Below are 23,924 nucleotides of genomic sequence, written 5' to 3'. Positions count from 1 at the left end.
AAAGTAGTCCCTGAAGAATATACAATTCTTCGTGTGCACGACCTTAGAAAAATTCCACCGATTTACCGCTGCAGAGCTCCCTGGGGTTTTGCGGAAAGAAAGGCGAAGCGTACGCGACTCCGTTGTAACTGACGCAGTGATTCTCCCCTAGGGTGGACCCACGGCTGGCTTACGCCAGTACTGGCTACTCTCTCGTACCCTTTCTCTTTCTATCTCTCTCTCTCTCTTCCGTTCTCTTTCTCCCTATCTCTCCAATGCTCTTTCTCTGTTCGCATTCCTCTTATCCACTGCACCCACGGTTTCTCGTTTTTGGTTGGCACGGTGTGCCCAACGACGTTCATTGAATGACCGACTCGTTGAAAGGTGAAGCAAAGCAGAAACTGAGGGAAACGAGATAGAGTGGAGCTGCTGCGCCACGCCGAGTACGTGCGACGATGGAAAGAGTGTCCGTAATGTTTCTAAACGCACACAAATGTTGATGCAGCTCATTAACACGTTTACTGTCCCGCGACTCGTGCGAGCCTTCCAACGAACTGTTTACTCCGGAATTCGTGATCTGCGCAGCGGGCGCGCAAATACATTCGATGCAGTGAATGATTTGTGAAATCATCTCGAGTGTAGTAGTCGATAACGATCGGGCGGTAATAATAAGCGATAGAAATCGATTAGTTGGAGCGCGCTCCTCGGAGCAAAGGAAGATCTACTTTTTTTACTGATGCGCGCTTTGGCCACGAGACGAAAGGTGCGAGTCACTGACCAACCTTACGAATCCTTATGTGGCTCAGTTAGTTGAAACGTTGTTAACCCTTTTGCTACGGCGGTTCAGTCCGCCGTAGCGCCCCTCCTGAACGGAACCACCCGCCGAAATTGTGCACATTGCGCGTGGATAGTGTATTTGGGAAGAAAAGGGATTTTTCTTGAAAACAATATAGTTATAATTTCTGCATAAGGTATAAAGTTATTTAATAGGTAAAAAAAGTTTCATTAACAATGGAAAAAGTGAAGAAATAATATATAATATACAGTAATAAAATAAAACATAATATTCATAATACAAAACATAATACATAATAATTAGTCCTAAAGTTAGTACTTTCGATTTTCTATCCCTTTATGACATGTAACACAATAATAATGGGAAATGCAGGTAGAACAAATATAACTTGAATGGTGTGTCGTTTATTTCGGACTGTCGTTTGTTTGTTTCGCCAAAAGATTCACGCAATAGTAACAAGAGGCGGTGCAGTCCAAAAATTAGGTCGCGATTTTACCAGCATGTCGGATATATCCGGCGTTCGACCCCAGAGGGCGATCATGTGGATGTCGGATATATCCGGCGTTCGGCTCCGCGAGTTTTCATATGGATGACGGATATATCCGTCGTTCGGAGCGAAAGGGTTAAATACACGTATACAGGGTGGTCCAGGCAATCGTTTCGGGTGGTAACTACGTTATTAATGCATTTGCGAAAAAATGCTAAAGGAAGAAGATAAATCACACGAAGAGCACTACATTCGTGGGTCCTTAGATCTTTTTCAGATGCATCGGTGCATGTGCAATTAACAATTGCATCGTTTCCTTCAATGGAAATGTGTATCTTCGATTGCGCGGATCGATTCCTCTGTTAATTCTACGTAAATCAATAGGGTGCAATGTAAACAAAATTATTAGCTCTTGAGATATTTTCGAAAGATGACTTTACTGAAGAAGATGTGCTCGAACGCGCGCGCGCGCTTGTCCATTACGTTGCAAACATGTCTAACATTTCTGATAACGTTTCCTTTTTATTATTTCCATAACTGCGTTTAAACTTTCTGTAGTAATTGCTGCACATTCCGGTACGATCCGCGCTTTTCCAGAATTTATTCAAACTCCGTAAATTCTGTGGAGGTTCTGAGGGAAAGCAACATACTGGAATTTGCAGCAACACGTACAGAAAATTTAAACGGAGTTACGAAAACAATAAAATTAATGTTATCAGTAAACTGCGGGCCTGTATACACGATAAAAATGTTCCAAAACGATTCCATGGAACAGAGATTAAATAAACATAAATTGTTTGTTTTAATTATTTTGATAAGTTGCAAATAGTGTTATTAAATTCTTCTTATATCACCACAATTTTATATTTCAGCTACTCAATTCTACCATAAACGCATAAAATCCTCAGTCTAGTTTTTTAATAATATCTCAAGAGCTAATAATTTTTTGTCATGATATCCTAATAATTTTTTACGTAGAACGAACAGTAAAATCCATCAGTGCAATCAAAGATATTCATTTCCATTACAGGAAATGATGCAATTGTTGATTGCACATGCACTGATGCATTTAGCAAAGATTTTAGGGCTTGCTAGCGTAGTGCTCTTCGAACCGTTTGTCCTCCTCCTTCGTCATTTTTTCGTAAATGCATTAATAACGGAGTTCTTGTTTTTCGAGCATCAGTCTTTTTCATATTTTGACAACTTTTGTCTACTGTACCATCGTAGACCCATCGTTTCCTGCATCATTTTTAATATTTCTTGAATGATTGTATTTTTATGACGTACTTAATATTGATACAATAATGCTTCTATCTACGTAGTACTGTACTTAATACTGATACGATTACTTTTATATTTTTTAATGTCCTTAATATCGACACAATCATTGTTGTATTTTTTGATGTCCTTAATATTTATATATCTTCATCATCTACATGCATCTTTGAAGTACTTAATACTGATACCATAATTGTTGTATCCTCGAAGTAGTCAATATTTGTTGAATGATTGTATTTGGTTGTACGAAAGTTACTTGTCATGACAATTTTTAATATTTATTTTCTCACGCAGTCTCAGCACATTGAACATTACCAACAATTCTAACAATATTTGTAATTTGAGATAAAAATTACCCAAGGGAACATGATTGACTGAAAACGATAGTGGTCGTTCGTATATTTTCTACTAAGCTGGACAAGAGAGAGAAATAAAGCTAAGGGAAAGAAAGGAAGTTGGCAGCAATAAATAAAAGTAATGGTAATAGGAAGTACTAAAGTGAAACTACGTAACTGACCTTGCTTCAGACAAAATATAAGGTATACCGGTACGCTGCTACTATTAAAACATGTTGTTCTACTTTTCACGGAGGTTTATTTTTGTAATAACCTGACCCCAAAACATTCTATTACTTAAAATGATCAGCAGCGTAGACAGAATATTGTAAAAATAAATGTTCGGTTGAGGGAGCCTCTGCCGTATAATTAATGATCATTAGCCCCGTAAACATAAAAGTACGAGACGTGTACATTTATCTGAAATATTACGGTACACTGAACAGTATGAAAAACACAATTAAATCGCCAGCTTTTGCCTCGCTAATTCTGGAATGTCTGTGCAATTTAATTATGACAGAAGTCTATTTATCGCAGCAGCGTGAATGCTTAGCGGCGTCGAACGAAGATTTACTTACGTTCAAACCAAACGCATTTAATTATTGTTTTCAAACAATTTCTTCGTTTCAAAACCGGCATCAATCAGCCCCCGGGCAAAGTGAGTTCATTAAGTTCTTCAGCTTCCGATATTCGCGATAATTGCGACGCCGTTTTGTTTTTGCGCGAAATCGCCTCGCTGTTTCTCCAATATTAATTCGCGTCCAACGGAACGGACTTCTACAAAAGTTACAATCCCGGGAATGTAAGCAAAACTCCGTCGCGGCTCGAATAATTCATTAAGAGGCAGTCCCGAGGTCTCGCGTGGAAACAATTTAATGGACTTCGATATCGAAGCATCATTGATCAGTCTGATTAATGCCCGTGATAATTTCCTCGTCGTTTCCAGTCGATGCAAATCGATAACCAATCGTTTCACGAAGATCGGGTTACCAGGAACGAATTTACTTTGCACGGTCTCCGCCATAAACGCTGGTATTAGTCAATGTTGGTCGACAAACAATCTTGTGTAAATAAGGCTGTAGGGCAGATGTACTCGTTGTGGTCAGCATAGTTGGACAGCAATCGATTATTTTGTGTTCATAATCGTTAATTTAATTAATTCTGACTAGAATATATCAGTAATCGTGATTACATTCGGCAATATTTAACACGTTCCGTGCCACGTGTACCATCGATGGTACACGCTTGCATGTTTACTTAGTGAACTGAACAAATTGTTTACAAGAAATTTAGAACCGAAGAATCAATTTCCACCGCAAGAATGGGCGTTGATAAGTTTTTGTTACGTTGTTATGTGTACGAGAATTAATAATTGCACGTAATACATCAAGTTTTAGTAAAATATCAAAGTGTGAAGATTCGAGTAAAAAAAGCTCGGCACGGAACGTGTTAATCATCAATCAGTAATCTACAATCCGCGGAAGAACGATTAATTTATTATTTATTATCGCTTGCTACTTGGGCCAGGATGAGAGTTCAAATAAGAGAAAAGATCTTCTAAAAACTGTTCAGAGTTATTATTAACTACCATAATATCAAATTTTTCAGCTAATCATGATAAAAAATGTAATCATTGTATATGTTTAATGATACATTCGCTTCGATTACTTAAATTTTTCGTTATTCATGATTAGTTGGTAATCGTGATCATTAAACCGTGACCATGATTTCACGTTATTAATAATCGTTAATCAGCAATCAGATTACTTTTTGCTCAACTCTGGTGGTCGGTATACACCGTTTCTGACCATTTATATTATTATTCATATTTCCTTATTTGTAGTTGGCTACGTTTTAACGGATACATACAATGAATGAAAAACCATTTCTTCTACTCCCACAAAGAATTCTTGATAAAGGACCTGTGGAATTGCACGTTAAGTAGAATAGTTACATTCACTAATTAAAGGTACGAAATATGTGGAATTATACGATATGTATAATCTGAACAGAAGCTGAAAAAGGAAGAAAGAAATTTAGTCGAAGAAGAAAATGCGATGCAAATAAAATAAATAGCAAGAGAGAAGGATGAAACAGGAGAAAACAAAAGAAATGGATAAAAACAAATTTGTCGCAAAATGAAGGAAATTGGAAGGAAAGAGAAATACTAAAAATGAAAGAAACAAAAAAACATAAAGGAACGACGGGAAAAAATAAGTAAAATAGAACAAACTTTTACGTTATCATTGTATGTTGTAACACCAGCGTTTTCAAATACTGTTAAGTAAAATATAGAAAAGCGAACATTTTTTAAGATTACGCTGCATTTTTATTCGTTATGTACTTCCTTGTTATAAATTTACATTACGTGTAATATTAATTTTTAGGGCTGGCTGAAAATGAGCAGAACTGATGTATAAGTGATTACAAACAGTAAAAAATGAATATTTTACTAATTTTGTATTGTAATAATTCTTTAACCATTGTGTTATCCTATTGCATATTAGATATCAAAAATAAAAGTATTAAATAACCGTAGCCACAACCAGTAAATCTACCCTACTTAGATACGTACAGTGCATACCAAGAGTTACGATCTACCTTAATTATTGTTTCTGTTGTTTTGCAACTGCAATATTATTGTTGCTTTGCAATGGAAAATTTCAGAATGTTATCAAGTTTCTCGAATATAATCGTTACTTTTAGTATAACTGTATAATAATCGCTTCATATTAACAAGAATTATAGTAACTTGTACAATGTTTGTGTTAGAACACTGCGGATCTTTATGCAAAGTACAAATTTGCTATATTTGCATAATATTTAGCTCAGGCTTTTAGTGCAGTTAACATAACTGATAACATGACGAAACACATTTACAAAACTTAGTACTTTTACCCTCTAAATCGTTCAAAATAATGCTTCAATTTGTGCATAATAATTGCGACGATCTCTCCTGCAACGTGGATCGACGTTGTCCCACTAATTGTCGACCTTATTCTACTTATACCAGACTCATAATTCTATTTCGTAATGGGACGGGTTGTTAGGTTATAAAGTAATCCTACCGCGTTCGGTAATCACATTCAATCCCATACTTTTGAATGGCAATGTATGCAAGCATGTCATACATGTTTTACGAACTACTGCAGACGGAATTTAAATGTCCACTAACAAGCTGTCGGATTTTAAGGATACCGTGTTTGGGTCAGTGATCCATAAAGAGTCAATTAATCTTCTATCAACAGTCCATTTAACGGGTATAAGGATCTGCATAAATTTGCTCTAAAGATAACACCGTGGCAATGGGAAATGTTTACGATAATGTCGTGTATCGTTCATGATAAGTGACGACAGATCGGCGCAAACGAGCTAAACGAAAATAAACGAAGAACGTGTGGAGAGATTCCTGACAAATGACTCAGGAAATTCTGCAGCTAATTGAGCATGTATAAAGAGTTTTACGAATTGCATTTTCATAAATTCTTCGACGAATTGGGATGCGCGTCAAAATGATCAACTCTTCACGGACGATGATTTTTAAAAATATTAAAAACATTGTTTCCATCAAGTATGTTGTGCACCAAAGCCTTAAGCACTGTGGGAACGAAATATGTTGTATAAATGTATAATAATTTAATATATAATGTTGGAATTTCAACGATGACCCACCTAACAGTTTTATGGCCCCTTGCGAGGGTGAGCCGTTGCCTATAGAGGCCCAGGTGGGCCCAGACGTTCAGTTCAAGAGTAGACACCGAACCGTGAGGTTGCCACCTCGGGATTTTCACCAACACCAGATTTCTGTACCTCTGTAGTTTTGCAATATACCACCATCACTTATTTCACTGGATACGCGAATGTTCTGGCGTAGAATTTGTAACTCTAAATAAAGTGCTTTTGAGTAACCTTTCATTCTACAACAGGTTATGGGCCCAGAACCCAGTGAATAGTGATTTGAGTGACTCAAGACAGTGCAGAACATTAAGGCTAATACAGAGAAGTTTACAGTTAAAGGAAAGGTAAAGTGAATCAAAATGGCAAACGGTGGAAATAGTTATTTCGGAATTAAAAAGTTAAATGCTGACAATTATTCAGTGTGGTGCTACAAGTTAGAACTCTTGCTGGTTAAAGAAAAACTATGGGATGTGATAAAGAAAGAAAAACCTAATCCAGTGACTACCGCATGGACTGAAAAGGACGATGAAGCACGTGCTACGATTGGATTACTAGTAGAAGATAGTCAATTACAGCATATAAAGGGTGCAAGTTCAGCGAAGGAAGCATGGCATTCGTTAAAGGAACATCACCAGAAGGCTACATTAACAAGCAAGGTACTGTTGCTAAAGCGGTTATGTAGAACACTGTTGAAAGACAATAGTGATATGGAGGAACACATCACTACAATGGTAAATTACTTCGATGAATTAGCAGCTCTCGGACAAGTATTACCGGACAATCTTATGGCAGCAATGTTACTCGGAAGCCTTCCGGAATCCTATGACAATCTTGTGACAGCGTTGGAAAGTAGGCCCGAAGCTGATCTTACGCTAAAGCTCGTGAAAAGTAAATTGATAGACGAGTACAAGAGGCGAATAGGGCTTAAAGATACAAGACAGGATTCTCAAGATAAGGAAGCAGCAATGAAAACGAAATTTCACCACAGAAGTAGTGTATCCCAGAAAACGTGTTATTTTTGTAAGAAATCTGGACATTTTAAAAGTGATTGCATAAAGTATAAGTCATGGAAGCATAAAAATGAGAAAGCCAATAAAACTACAGAGAATGAATCTTCCAATGATCACAGTTTTTATGCAATAGCCTCGGATGAAATTTCTGGAAAAGCATGTCTAGGTGCAAAGGTTAATAAGAAGAATAACTCGTGGATCGTCGATTCCGGCGCAACAAGCCATATGGTGACATCGAAGGCCTTTTTCGACGAACTCGACTCAGGAAGAAAAGGCCACGTGTATCTTGCAGATGAAGGAAAGACAGCGGAGGTGCAAGGGATCGGTTCAGGGGCCATAAAGTGTAGAATAGGCTCAGGCGAGGTTGCCGAAATGAAAATAAGCAACGTGCTGTACGTTCCGACCTTTGGATCTAATTTATTGTCAGTAAAGAAATTAGTCAGAGAAGGATACAAGCTAACCTTCGAAGATGATAACTGCAAGATTGTAAAAAACGGGAAACTACAGGCGACGGCGAAACTTTCACCAGAGCTGTACGTAGTAAAAACGGTCGAAAGGGCTTGTGCGGCCAACGGAGTCATAAATACGGGACACACAGAAGATTGTCTGCATACCTGGCATCGACGTTTCGGACATCGGGACCCTTCTGCAATTAAGGATTTGGCTATAAAAGGATTAGCCACAGGCATCAGGATAAAGGACTGTGGACAACGAATAACTTGCGAATGCTGCGTCAAAGGAAAAATGGCACGCATACCTTTTCCAAAGGAATCAAGTACCAAAAGCAATTCAATTCTGGATCTCGTTCACACGGATGTTTGCGGGCCCATGCAGACGGTAACGCCCGGAAATAAAAGGTATATTCTTACAATTATTGACGACTTTTCAAGGTATACAAAGATTTATCTCATGAGCCACAAAAATGAAGTAACTGCATGTATTAAGGAGTTTGTGGAAATGATGAAAACACAATATCAAAAGAAGCCAAAAATGATAAGGTCGGACCGAGGAAGGGAATATGTGAATTCAGTTTTACAGAGTTATTTAAAAAAGGAAGGGATAAAGCTACAGTACACAGCTCCCTATTCTCCGCAGCAAAACGGAGTTGCAGAGCGAAAAAATAGATCGTTAATCGAAATGGCAAGATGCATGTTGCTCGATGCAAATATGGAGAAAAAGTATTGGGGAGAAGCAGTGAATACCGCAAATTATTTGCAAAATAGACTTCCTACAAAAGCGATTGGAAAAACTCCACATGAGTTATGGTATTCAGAAAGACCAAATGTCGGACATTTGCACACTTTCGGATGTGATGCATATGCACATATCCATAAGGAGCAGAGAAGAAAATTAGACGATAAGGCTGAAAAATTCATGTTTGTCGGATATTCTGAAGAGTCAAAAGCGTTTCGATTGTTAGATATAAAAACAGATCGAATAAAAGTTAGTCGCGACGTAATTTTCCTAGATAAGAGTAATGAAGATAAATTAACTCATGAAGTGCATGATGATGAAGTCATAGTCTTTAATACCGAGAAACACGATGACGAAAATCTAGAAAGCGTGGAAGAAGATAGATCTGACAACGAGGAGCAATCCAGTACAAATGAGAGTGAAGACAGCGAACACGAAACCCCTTTAAGAAATGAAGAAACGAGACCCGAACAATGCAGACGATCTGAAAGGTCAAATAAAGGTGTGCCACCGGACAGGTACATGGTTTTTTCACACATGGTTATGGATGAAGGAAGGGAACCCAGAAACGTAAGGGAAGCGTTATCAGGACCCGATAAGGACAACTGGAAGATAGCTATGGACGAAGAAATAGACTCTTTGAAAGAAAACTACACGTGGGACATTGTACCCAAACCAAAGGATAGAGACGTGGTCACTTGTAAGTGGGTTTTTAAATTAAAACGAAATGCGGATGGTAGCATTGGGAGATACAAAGCTAGGCTTGTCGCTCGAGGTTTTTCTCAAAAGTATGGGATGGACTATGACGAAGTTTTTGCGCCCGTAGTAAGGCAAACGACATTTAGAACCTTCTTAGCGCTGGCAGGTCAGAAAGGTATGTCCGTGAAGCATTTCGATGCGAAAACAGCATTTCTCAATGGGACACTCAAGGAGACCATTTACATGCAGCAACCCGAAGGATACATCATACCAGGTAAAGAAGATCACGCTTGCAAATTGAAAAAGGGCATTTATGGTTTGAAGCAAGCTGCTAAAGTTTGGAATGATAAGATAAACGAATTACTAAAGAAATATGGTTTTGAACAAAGTTCATCAGATCCGTGTTTATATATAAAGATTGTTGAAGGGAAACAAATTTATCTCATTATTTATGTAGATGATATTTTAATTGCTGCAAAGGACATAGATGAAATTGATAAAGTGGCTGATTTTTTGAAGAAACATTTTCAGCTTAGTGATCTTGGATTATTAAAGCAATATTTAGGTATGGAAATCAGAAAAAATGAAGATGGTTTTTTCTGTATAAAGCAAGAAGAGTACATCAAGAAAATTGTATGCAGATTTGGATTACAAGATGCAAAACCTTCTAGTATACCATTAAATCAAGGCTATGGAAAATATAGAGATGACGGATTGCCAATGCCAGAAAATACCAAATATCAACAGTTGATCGGTGCATTATTGTATCTAGCTGTAAATACAAGACCAGATATATCAGCAAGCGTTGCAATTTTAAGTCAACATAATAAGCGACCTACAACAGTTGATTGGGCGGAAGCGAAAAGAGTTGTCCGTTACCTGAAAGGGACAATAGGTCATGAATTAAGACTTGGTAAAAGAAATAGCAAAAGGGAATTGATTGGTTTTGCAGATGCTGATTGGGCACAAAACAAAGTCGATAGGAAATCCAACAGTGGGTATTTATTCCAATTTTGCGGAGCATCAATAAGTTGGAGTTGCAGAAAGCAAACAAGTGTCGCATTATCTTCGACAGAGGCGGAGTATGTTGCTCTAGCTGAGGCGACACAGGAAGGAGTGTGGCTAAATCGACTGCTGGAAGATTTTGGAGAAAACATCCAGGAGAAAATGATTATTTATGAAGATAATCAGAGTTGTCTTACACTCGTGGACAACAATAAATTCAGTAACAGGACAAAACACATAGACACAAAGTTTCACTACATAAAGGATTTAAAGGATCAAGGGATGGTGGATTATAGATACTGTCCTACGGATCAAATGTCGGCTGACATGTTTACAAAACCATTGGGAAAAATAAAGTTAAAATGTATGGCCGAGAAGTGTGGATTGACTAATAAATAAATTAGTTTCAGTGTCATCATCGTTGAGGAAGGGTGTTGGAATTTCAACGATGACCCACCTAACAGTTTTATGGCCCCTTGCGAGGGTGAGCCGTTGCCTATAGAGGCCCAGGTGGGCCCAGACGTTCAGTTCAAGAGTAGACACCGAACCGTGAGGTTGCCACCTCGGGATTTTCACCAACACCAGATTTCTGTACCTCTGTAGTTTTGCAATATACCACCATCACTTATTTCACTGGATACGCGAATGTTCTGGCGTAGAATTTGTAACTCTAAATAAAGTGCTTTTGAGTAACCTTTCATTCTACAACATATAATATAATAATTTAATGTAAATATGCAGACGTTCGTCCTCAATGTGTTATGATAGTGTATTACGAAATAATCTCTCTTGTGGAGTGAATTCAACAAATGTATAATGTGTGTGTGTGTGTGTGCGAACATACATATATCAAAAGAATGATATCATGGAATATTCATTTTAACAAACAACGTTAAAACGTACCTTTTTCTGTCAACATTTGACAGTGGAGTATCTTGCATTCTGTACAGATGGCAGAAAATTAAATGCAAACTAACGAAGACAATTTTATTCGACACTATCGAATAAATTTCCAATCGAATACAAATTTATTTAGACCGAAACTTATACGAATACAAATTTATTCGTAAAGGAATTCATACGGAAAATAATCGATCTGAATAAAACTGATAAAGCTTAAAGTGTTTTTTTTCATAGTTTATCGATTTATTTCGTCGCTGCATCGGAGAGTTTATTACTTTTGGAAACATTGGTCATTGATGGATGACTAAATAACTTTTCATCCGCCATTTTTATAATTCTGTAAGTATTTTAAATTAAACTGTTCCTGAATGTATTCGTATAAATATACTCTTATAAAATTACGTGACAACAAAAACAGTGAATTCGCATTATTATTCGAGTAATTTTATAAGCTCTAGTTGAATAAATTATTCGAACAAATAGATAGAACAATCTATGACGAATAAGTCACAGACTTATTAAGAGTAATCGTTATTCTAATCAAATATCCGAGTAAAAAGAATTCATTCGAATAATTATCCTAAATAAACATTTCTCTTTGAAATGCCCAACTTTGGCTTTTACCCCTGGTTACTATCGATTGATCAAAATATATGTATGTATATTCTACAGCGCAATAATCTGAGTTTGATTCTCTCTCAGGAATCGAAACTTTTTCAAATGGTTTGCATAACTTTTGCAAAGAACAGTTGATAAATCGTTTACCAAAGTGCACGAGACAGTTTACCTGGTGTTTCTGTTTGTTACCAAGTGCCTGCAGTTTTGTTTTCAAGGGGCGCTCGAGTACTGACGAGAACTGTACTAAATATAAAAGTGTTCTCTTTCTCTCTCTCTCTCTCTCTCTCTCTCTCTCTCTCTCTCTCTCTCCACCAAGCTTTATCCCCGATAATTAAGGCTGGTTATTTTATACGAATCCTTCCTTTCGCCGTAAACACCCGCCACTTTCCGCAAATCGGTGCTCATCTCGAGAAGACATCGCGCGGCTCGTCATATCGAAACGGAACTACGAAATCGTTTGAACATTCCACTCGGCAAACTAAATGCCTCGTGGGAAGGGTTATTACTTTAACGATCATTTTATCTGCGACGCGATGGGACGACAATTTTCAGGCCACGGACTGCGTCGTCGTGTCGCCATTTTCGTAGTGACAAATTGCACGTTTGGTATTTGTTGTTGAATATCTAAGGAGAACTAAGATAATTAATAAACTGCAAATATTTACGCAAATAAAGAATATTTTGTGCTTATATTATGCCACACAAATAATAAGAGGGTACCTTAATTTGGATCTTGCCCGATATTTGTTATTATGAGTGTTCATTGAAGTAAATGTATTGATTGTTATGTTGTCACAACACAATGGAAGAGTTTCAAAATTTGAAACAAAACACGATTTCCGAGGACTCAATCACTCCTATTGATGACGAAAATTAAATTCAACTGATGTATTTTCATATAAATTACTTATACTTATGTTTCAAAATGTACTAATTATTTTTGTATTTTATGAATATTAAAATAAAAGATACTTAAATCAAACCTTTATATTAAATATGTTCATGGTATGAATTATTATATATGTAATTTATTCAACAATTTTAGTAAATCACTGTCCTTTCAAAACATCACTTCAGTAAAATACGTCGGACAAAATTAATATATGTCAGTCATTTCTCTAAAGTATTTATTTTGAAAGTGGCTTAAGTCACTCTACCGTAATGAAAAGTGGTGACTTTTTTAACGTTTATACGAAATTATTTATACTGAGAAAAACATCAGTATCCTGAGATAACAAATACAAGTAAATCTTCTCGAAAGTTAGCATCCATATTTTTAAACGTGTTAAAACGCAAACCCTTCAATATATCGACTTAGAAACAAAGTGACTTATGCCACTTTCAAAATAAACGGCTCAATGAATAGCTGATACATACACAATAATACAGGAATTGGCCGCTCCAGAATAATTAGTTCCACGATCTTGTATTTGTTTATTTATTAGAACTCTGTTCGTGCAACTCATTCAAATAATGTTGATGGTTCCGTGTCTGGTAGAATTCTGATCTTCTTTCGTACTTACGTAACAAGGAAACCTCGGGAAATAGGGAATTCGGTAGTTAAGCAGAGGAAACGTTTGGGACTTGGCGAGGAATGTTGGGGGTTGAAATGGTCTAAGGATCTGGACGTCGAGTCGGATTGTGGGTTATTTTGAGTTGACGTTTGCAAGATTTGAATGCTAATGTGGTAGTTCCGTGGAAAATATAGTTTTTATAGACAGTGAGCAGTGAACGTAGATCTACATAGCTGTGGAGATACAATAAAAATGTTTAATGTAGAAATAACGTTAACAATAACAATAATGATAAATGGTGACAATAGCAGTATGATAGTAATTACAAGCAAAGAATTTAATTAATAAAACGTATATGTTTTTTTACAAAAACAATTACTTTTTCAAATAAATTTTCACTTAAATTTGTATTAAATGTAAAATGATAACAAATGAGCTATAATAAATAAAGAAAACTTCGTGATTATTTTTCATGAAAATATTGTACTTATTATCAGTGTTCCGTATTCGGGTATCAATTCCATATTTTGGGTACCTTATCATTTTTCAAAGTATCATTTTTCTCAAGCATAAATACGTGACTGAATACACATAAAAGCTTTTATTTCTTGCGATTAATCTGTAAGATTGGTATGCGAAAACAGGAACTTTGAAAAGAAGAGAAATGTGATTTTTTACAAAAATAATATATTTTTACATCGTTGTTTTATATTATAAGAGCATAAATACAATACGTATTAATAATTTTTTACAAGAATTGTCCAATACAATTTTAACAAAGATCTCACAGGATTGATAATTGTAATCCTATTTATATCGACGAAAAAATAGAAGACCTAATGCATCTATTCCATAAAATCTGTACATTCAGGACAACGATGAGCACACATTTTTGTAATTACTGTGTACACGTTTCCCTGATAGCTGGTAAAACTTATTGTCGGCGAGCGCTTTGTTCCTCGGTGTGCATTCGCGGGGAATAGGTATGGTCGAGTTCCTGGCATTGTTGGAAACATTCGAACAGGGAAAGGAAGCTTAAGTATCATGGGCAAGCGGTAGTGGGACGCGATTAAATGTTGTTCTGGCACGGGCGTCCTCCATTTCGTAAAACAGTCTATTTCCTGGCAATCGCGACAGCCCCGAGAAATTTCGCATTACATTAATGGAAACACGTATTTCGACACTCGGAACAAGTAAAATTGATTGAGACACGGTTCCCGCTCGTAAAGATATACACTTTTATTCGCATATTACATATATGAAACGCGGCCGGAACGAGAATTTGCACATTTCAACGATTGTTTTTAAGTGAGAGAAATTTTGCGAGCGCTCGATTCAGCGGCGAATATAACTTTTCCACCCGTAACCACGGAAGTTTACCGGCGGAACAAAATGAATTTCAAATTGCCGGACAAGTTGTCCGACCGAGTTTCCACGGTTCGAGTGTATGTACAGCGTCGAGCTCTCTATAGCGACGCCACATTTATACATACGTATGTACTTGCGAAGGGATCATTGACATCAGTGTCAAATATTCGTTGAACTTCGCTCGCGACCGGATCGCATCACTGATTTTCAAAAATTTAAAGGCTATTAGTGGCGAACGTGAATACGCAAAAAGTTATCAATGCCGTGGTTTAATATTCAGACGTTTATTGCGGTTCTGTTACAAATGGTCGGCGAGTCGATACCAGTTTCAACACTTTAGCAGTCCCGTGTATCAATTCTTGAACGACACCTTTTAGTTTCAATCATATCACCGTTTAATTTAACCGCGGAGTCGATGATTAGTTTTTCGGGATTTTCGATCATGAATGCTAGAAATGAATTCGATAGAAAATTTTCAACATATTTGTGACACGATATTTTAAAGTTCCGAAAATAATTTGTACACTTTACGAAAATTAGATTTAATTACTGGAAAATTATATCACTGATACACAAGACTTAAAAAAAAAATCATCGAAATGAGTTTCGAAGTTTCAAAATAGTGTAAATAGTAATGCTAACACATGCAATGGAGTAGTGGAGCCGTTTACCGCGAGGTGAACAATTGCTGTGTCTTGAATAAAAAATATAAAAATTTTGTTTATTTTCTTTTTGATAAAAAAATTTATAATACGTCTTATTCGATAAATATAAAGGTAATTCGATCAATTCACCGTAATCGACTCCACTATCCTACATGCAAATATATTGAAAATTACCATGGTCAGTGAGCAATGCACATATTAGTAAACAATAAGACTGCTTATTTTTCACAACGAGGATAATGTGACTTAGGCCACTATGATTCTAACCCACTGACGCGATTAAATAAAGGTATTAAATAAGACGTAGAAATAAATGTAGATTTGTAAATTCTAAACGTGACAACTACGATTGTTGTTTTGTAAATTCTCTGAACACAATAGTTTTGAAAAATTATCCCTGTTCTTAGAAATATGCGACAGCTACTCCAGTTCGAAAAGATTTCAGCTTGAGAAACGTATTTCAGCTTGAAATCCTAGCCTTGATTACTGTTAACTCCGCGGATTAAGGGGCCATTAGCATCGCTCGTCACGACTCAAGATGTAAATTAGTATTTACTCTGAAGATTGAGAGATCCTTACCGATTCAGTGGTCATCCTAGTGACTAGAGATTCCACGATGCTACTATACTACTCAACATTGTCGTCCGTGCAAGGTAAATATTACTATCGCAATTTCAAAGATCTGATTTCCATCGCATTCTAGAACTTCGCAATTTTAATAAAAGCATAACGTTCGCAAATTCGAAGCCGAAGATATCAGTATAATTCCGGAATCTCTTCGATCGTATTCCGCCGTGACCATAAAAGTGCCCGGTATCGACGCTCACTATCCGGCTGCCGTTAATACTTCGCCCCGCAGACTGTCTTTAATATCAATTTATGCGGCACTTACTTTCTTACTGCCACGATAAATTTAGCAATTCTGACAATAATTATTCTCATTTATTAAAGATCTCCGATCTTTATGATACGATATTAAAACATTTTACTTTATAATTCTCTCCTCGTCGTCGACGATTTTTCTGCCAAGAATTTCCTGGACGGAGAGCCAAGAAGCCTCCTTTTCTATACATCAGCTGTACATTTCGAAAGCACGTCTGCAAAAGAATTTCCCAAGACCTGAACAATTATTTGTAATGTTCAAACTTTGTCAGTGTATCATATGTTGTGTAAGCATAGATCATTCAGAGCTTTATTAAACGATTATAACAAAATTCGAATAGTATCCGAGCACTGGCTCGAATAGATCAATGCATTAGGTCTACCGGAAAGTTCTGTCCGATAGTGTCATTTCAAGTTTCAATCCATATGCACATGTTGATGTGAGACATATATGACTATCTCTCTTTATCATTGCATTTACACGCATGTACTCTCCTAAATAAACTGAAACAAAGATGTCTTATGTCATTATTAAGTGAGACGCGATCGTGAAAACATGGCTACCGATGATAATGCCAGACCACATGCTGCTTTGGCGACTCGTCGGAAAATTGCAGAGCTAGGCTGGGAAATTCTGTCGTATCCACCATACTCCCCAGACCTAGCACCCTCCGATTATCACTTGTTTCTCTCTTTGCAAAACTTTTTACAGGAACAAAAATTCAAAACTGAAGCTGATGTCAACCAAGCACTGGTTGAGTTCTTCGCCTCTAAAAATAAATCATTTTTTAAAAATGGCATTTACAAGTTGCCAGCACGCTGGCAAGAAGTCATAAGTAACGATGGAAAGTATATTCTACAATAAATATTATTAAATGTATGAAAATTGTGTTATATTTCAATTAAAAAATGGACAGAACTTTCCGGTAGACCTAAATACTGTAATTTCTGTACGAGTGTCGCAGAGTCGGAATTGAAAGTGTATTTCAAGAGACCGAATTGCTTTTATAGTTGCCGATATGTCGTGAGAAAGAGAGAGAGAGAGAGAGAGAGAGAGCGAATCAGGTCGAAGGAAACTACAATAAATTAAAATGCTACACTTGTCTTCAAGTGTTGTAGGAGTTTGGTACTGAGACAGTTTATTTACGATGTTATCATTCAGGGAATTAAGTAATGATCGTTTCAATGATCAAGCAGCCTGGAAAGATCGTTCTAGATACATACTTAGATTTATAATGTCCAAAATATCATACAAGGAAAAAATATTCAAAACTGAAGCTGATGTCATCAACCAAGCACTGGTTGAGTTCTCCGCCTCTAAAAATAAATCATTTCTTAAAAATGGCATTTACAAGTTGCCATCACGCTGGCAAGAAGTCATAAGTAACGATGGAAAGTATATTCTACAATAAATATTATTAAATGTATGAAAATTGTGTTATATTTCAATTAAAAAACGGACAGAACTTTCCGGTAGACCTAATATTTTCTACTTGACATCGTCACTTACTTTAAAAATCTTAGACGATCTCAGCTAGTAATCACTGTTTACATAAACACACTCAATGTAAATATTGCTGGACTATTTGAGCCAATGTTCGCAGTAACAGCAAATCGATTACTATTCCACTTGTATTTCCGTATGTTTGTTATAACTTTTCAATAAAACTCTGAATGACTTAGTGCCATAGAATATACATACTGATAAACATGAGACACCTAGGACGCTCTGTATATACAAAATATATACAAAGACTATATGCACAACATATGCAAAAACATATACTGCTTAAAAAAATTATAGAATAATTTAAAAAAGATTTTGTATACAAAATGGATACCTTTGACTGACGATAACTCCGCGAAAAATCATCGTAGGATGATGACTTTGTTTTTAAATTAAAGCTTGAAATCTCTACTTTAAGATAATGTTTCCGGATTTTAAGTTTCATGTATCCTCACCATTGTAATCATTTAGATGTGAGGTCATGTTTATCATATTGAAAATTGCCAAGTTTGACGAAATGCACGGACTTTCCATCCGCGCTTCTCTATTACTGTTTGTAGCCATTTGGCTGAAAATCAAATATATACTAGTAATTTTCCAAATAAAATTTTGAAAAAAATATCTTTCTATAGTATTTTTTATACAAAATTGAATTACCTACAAAATAATTTTCCAACTTTCACTTTGGAGTAACAAAAGAAGTTCTTTTTGTGAAAAAATTATCAGAATGCAAAATCCATATATAATTTTCTTCAGTATCACGTTCACAAATCATAGTACAAATTTCAGCTTGAGAACTTCATTTTTGTTCGAGTTATTTTGATTTTAGCAGTAATCAACTCTACTATAGCTGTATATAAGTTGTTTCTTATGGTGATCGTGACATATGCAATTGGTATGCACCCTGTACAGAGTGTAACGAAAATAAATGTCACGACTATGCTAGATCGATTCTACACCCTCGATTTGGTGCAGAATAATATTAACTAGATGCCGCAAAATTGACCATGCCAGTTTTTTCAAAGTGAAGATGTTGAAAATTATTTGTTACTATCGTTTTCCACTCCAAGAACCAAATTTGTTAAGATCAATTAAGGTCCTCGAGACGATTAGAAAGCACAATGTCAACTTTTTGTTCGTAAAAAAAAGGAACTAGTCGAGGTCAATTTTGCGGCACCTTGCTTACAATATTTTTCAAAATTAAGGGTGTAGTTTCGATCCGACATAGTCGTAACATTAATTTTTGTCACACCTGGTACATATAGTAACGTAGGATTTTTGGGAAAAAAGAGGGGAAACCCACTCACGGGACTCGAACCCATGACCTCTTCGCATCGTAGTCGATTGACTTCCTCAAACACGCACAAAACCTTCTCCTCTTTGCCAATTTCTATTCCCAGTGTTGTTCTTGGGGGGAGGGGGGGTCCTGATCCCCACAGTATATATAATGCGTAGCTTGTCCTCTCCTGGAAACTGTGTAGTTTCTACCTGCTAGTTTTACAAAAATTTTCAGTGTTTGTATTTTATGTATGAAGTTATTAAAAATACAGTAGAGGCTCTCTTATACAAAACACGATTTCCGAGGATTTAATCGCTCCTATTGATGACGAAAATGAAATTGAACCGATGTATTTTCATATAAATTACTTATACTTATGTTTCAAAATGTACTAATTATTTTTGTATTTTATGAATATTAAAATAAAAAATACTTAAATCAAACCTTTATATTAAATATGTTCATGGTATAAATTATTATTATTATATGAGCCGTTTATTTTGAAGTGGCATAAGTCACTTTTTCAAAAAAATCGAGTTAATGGTAACACTAATTACAATTTTAGTAAATCACTGTCCTTTCAAAACATCACTTCAGTAAAATACGTCGGACAAAATTAATACATGTCAGTCATTTTCCTAAACTATTTATTTTGAAAGTGGCTTAAGTCACTTTACCGTAATGAAAAGTGGTGATTTTTAAATGTTTATACGAAATTATTTATACTGAGAAAAATATCAGTATCCTGAGACAACAAATACAAGTAAATCTTCTCGAAAGTTGGCATCCATATTTTTAAACGTGTTAAAACGCAAACCCTTCAATATATCGACTTAGAAACAAAGTGACTTATGCCACTTTCAAAATAAACGGCTCAAATTATGAACTCCAAAATTCTAATTGCCGCAACTGTGAAAGCAATCGTAGTACTACAAGAGATCAAATAACAAACGTGGCTGAAAAGATACCAAGCTCATCAATCCGCTGCAGTCGGCTATGCAATAATTAATCCATTCATCGATCTCAATATCCAACCAAGGATCTGATTAAACGAGCATCGTAACGAACGCGTTGATTACCGACGTATCCACTGGCCATCCATCTTTCATTCATTCTTTCGACGGCGATCTACGCCGGTTGCCGGATCACTCGGTCGATCGCAGTCATCCCTTGGTTTCTTTTGCTGCCGTTCGCGTACGAACTCGTCTCTGCTTCCCGTCCCGAAGGATTAAAAAATTCCGAGAGACTGGGCTTGTCGCCAACGATTCCGCGGCAGTATCTTTCGGTCGCAGAGCAGCCTATCCTCCCAGGAGGACTACTATCTCGGGAGGTATCTTGAAAGCCATCTAGAACGGTGACGAGCCAAGTAAAGTGGCACGGCGCGGCGAGGAGCTGACGGTGGGGCGAGGCGGAGAGAGCCGGAGGAGCCGAAGGAAAAGAAATAAGAGACGTTGCTCGGCTTACGCTGGACCGTTCGAGCCTTTTGAGAATAGAGTCTCGATGATGGTATTAAGTTAACGTTGAGGAGCGGAGAGGCCGGGATCCGAGAGGGAAGAAAGACGAGAAACGGGGCCGATCGGGGAACTGGTTCGATCTCATCCGGCGTCCTATCGATTCCTTATCATTCCCAATGCAAACTTTATGCCCCTTGTTCCCGGGTTTCGCTCGAAATAAGCCCGGCTGTCAGGGCCCGCGAACTTCGATTAAGAGTCCGTGTCCGGGAGCACTCCGTAAAAGTTCCGCGGGTTTGAACGATTCCTCGGGTACTTCCACCCACCCCTTTTTACCGGAAACGCCCGGTTTACGAGTGCTCGTAAAGCGAGATGAACCGTGATACATTGTTTAGTCTGGCCGACTATTCGGTGACCCCGTAAGATCGTTCGATCTGCAGTAAAATCGAGGCTGTTCGAACGTCTCCGGAAGCTTAACGCCCGGGTCCGACACCGATGACCCGGCCTCGCCGAGGATTCGTCGGCCCGGAAGTCACGCGAAACCGCTTCTGAATAAAGAAGCAACGAGGTGACCCTGCACCCTCGGACACGTGTACGCTTCTGTGTGGCCGGGTGCGCAGGTCGCGCTTAAACGAGGGCCGCGTTACAAAGTGGACGTGCATTTTTAAAGCGGCGCCAACGCGCCGTCGGAACCGCCTGATCGTTGCACAGGCTCAAAGGGAATGCCACCGCGCAGTCTAGCTGGAAAAAATTCATAGAAACAGACCGATGCACTCCGCATTAATGCGTCCACGGAGATGTTTATGGTCGGAGTTGGATTTGTCGATTTTTAGACCAGGATGCGAGTGCGATGGAACTTTCAACTCTACGAGATTTGTTTGTGTTTTAACAAAAATTTAAATCGATCAATGCGTTCCTAATTGTACTTGCATACCAACGCAAGTAAATATTTTGGAAATACAGTAAATTCTCCCTAATAATCCCGCAACTTGGAATCGAAAGTGGACAACTTAAGGCAAACCTGATACGATTCTTCGAACCTCGCGACTCGCGTTTATAGTTGCCGACATTTCGTGAGAGAAAGATAGAGAGAGTGACAGAGAAAGAGAGAAAGAGAGAAAGAGAGAGAGAGAAAGAGAGAAAGAGGGAGAGAGAGAGAAAGAGAGAAAGAAAGAACGAAAATCGGAGCAGTCGGCAAATTTAAAAGCCACTGGCCAGCATATCGGTGTACATTAATGTAAATATACAATAATACTAGAATAAAAATGGAATGTTTAGTAATGCATAGTGTTAGCACTTACCTATCTAAAGTTAGTGTTCAAAAATACGACCATCAGCTTGAACGTAAAAATTTACACAGACTTTAAAATGTACTAAAATTAAAATATCTTCTAAACCAACGATTTCTCGCAATAAATGCCTTAGTTTACTATAAAAATATATGATTCCATTCGAAAAAATAAAGTTGACTATATGCCCTCCACGCGCTCAGATAGAAGAATCTCGTTAATATCAGATTACGTGCCCCCTAAAACGATTCAAATTTCGTTTGGAACATTTTTTAGTATCCTCGACAGTTTCGAAGATATTTGATTGGATCGATTTAAATGGATCATCATGTATACAGGGTGGTCCACCTAAATATCTCCTCTAATTGCGGGGGCAATTTCATTTCAGCAAAGCCCTTAGATCGTAATAACCCTTAGAAATATAAAAACATTGCTCTACCATGTTATCTAGTTACCAATATTTTTTTTATTAAAACATAAAATACTTAAATATCTGGATTTTAAAATAAACGAACTCAGGCCACTTTCAAGATGAACGACTCATTTATTTAATCTTTAAATGGTAACCGCTGTTTTAATATCACTAGTGATTAATGTCAATTTGATTTCGTACCAATAATTGTGACCTGATGTCAAATTGACTACCTATCAATAATGAGACTTGTTATATTAACTCTTTCTCGCTAGTTGTGACTGGAAGTCAAATTGACACCCTATCAATAATGGAACTTGACATCAAATTGATCCCATATCAACAGTAGTATCACTATGGAAATTGGGAAGAGCAAGAGGTTTCTGTGGATGATTGCAAAAACTGATTGGATACGATATATCAGGACGCGAGTTTTAGTCCTGGGGCGCTTCTCTCTTTTTTCCCAGAATCCTACATATGTTTCAAAGAATCTCACCGCATAACACGATCAAAACTGGGTGCAAGGCATTTTCCAGATGAAAAGGATTATAACTACCATGATCAACGAAATTTAATTTCTTCTGTCTCTCTTTGTTCTACAAATAAACATTTCAACCCTCAAATCATGTATACGTGATTTCCGTATGCAAAGTGTTAAATATTTTCTTGATGTAATTGTGTGCAATTATGATAGTGTACGCAAGTACGCTGCATATACATTCAATAATATTCTAGTACAGCAACTTTAGGATGATAATAAAACTAGTTACAAGGTATGAGAGATGACAATTAGACTTCGGATGTTTATGCAAATTCTCATTTGCAAGTATTATTTTTTAAATATCCGAAGAAATGAAAAATTTCGTATATCTACTAAAAAATTCTTTATGGTGAATATAATTTTCTTCCGTGTGCAGGTTTTCGTGCATTTTAAAAACTTGTATATATTATAAATGCACAAAGATCAGCAGTCGAACGATAATATGTCAAAAAAAGATAAGACAGGCTTTGAAGTCTCATTGTAGATATATCATACATGATTTTTAGTATTGTAATAAAAACGTATTAATCTCGTACAAGAACGGCGTGTCAAACGACGACAGATCGATTCGATAAGAATGAAGTGAGAACTGGTTTTTGAAAAGGAGGTGGTGTTTTAATTTCTGTAAGTAACTCTTTTCCCAATCGTTTTATCAATGCTTCCTACTTGAATGCGAAACAAATATTCGTCGAAGTTCGTATAAAATTTCATTTCATTATTGTCGACTGCCATTATGACCCCCACTAATAGTCGAACACTTTTTAAAACGCAATAACTTTTTAAAATTGGACTAAACGATTTGAATTTTTTTAGATGACAGAGGGACTAGTATACTAGACAATGACGTTTTTACAATTTAGCTATTACTTGCAATGACAATACAAAATAAAACTCTCGTTTGTTAACTTTCTTTATCTGAAATTATAACGAAAATTTAAAAAATGCGTCTTCTAGATCTCGATAAAATTTCATCGAAATCGGTGAAGATACAAAGCAAAGTTACAAGCGTCGAAAGATTTTGAAAACTGTAGATT

The 23,924-nt window shown here is 36.8% G+C and overlaps 1 protein-coding gene across 5 annotated transcripts in view; it reads left to right on the top strand.

Moving 5' to 3' along the window:
* KaiR1D (Kainate-type ionotropic glutamate receptor subunit 1D) overlaps positions 1-23,924 on the top strand; it is an 819,478-nt gene that overhangs the window by 608,396 nt on the left and 187,158 nt on the right. The window lies entirely within an intron of this gene.

Source organism: Megalopta genalis, chromosome 16 (genome assembly GCF_051020955.1).
Source record: "Megalopta genalis isolate 19385.01 chromosome 16, iyMegGena1_principal, whole genome shotgun sequence".
Lineage (NCBI taxonomy): Eukaryota > Metazoa > Arthropoda > Insecta > Hymenoptera > Halictidae > Megalopta > Megalopta genalis.
The sequence above is the reverse complement of the archived record's forward strand: the minus strand, read 5'-3'. Positions and strand labels throughout refer to the sequence as shown.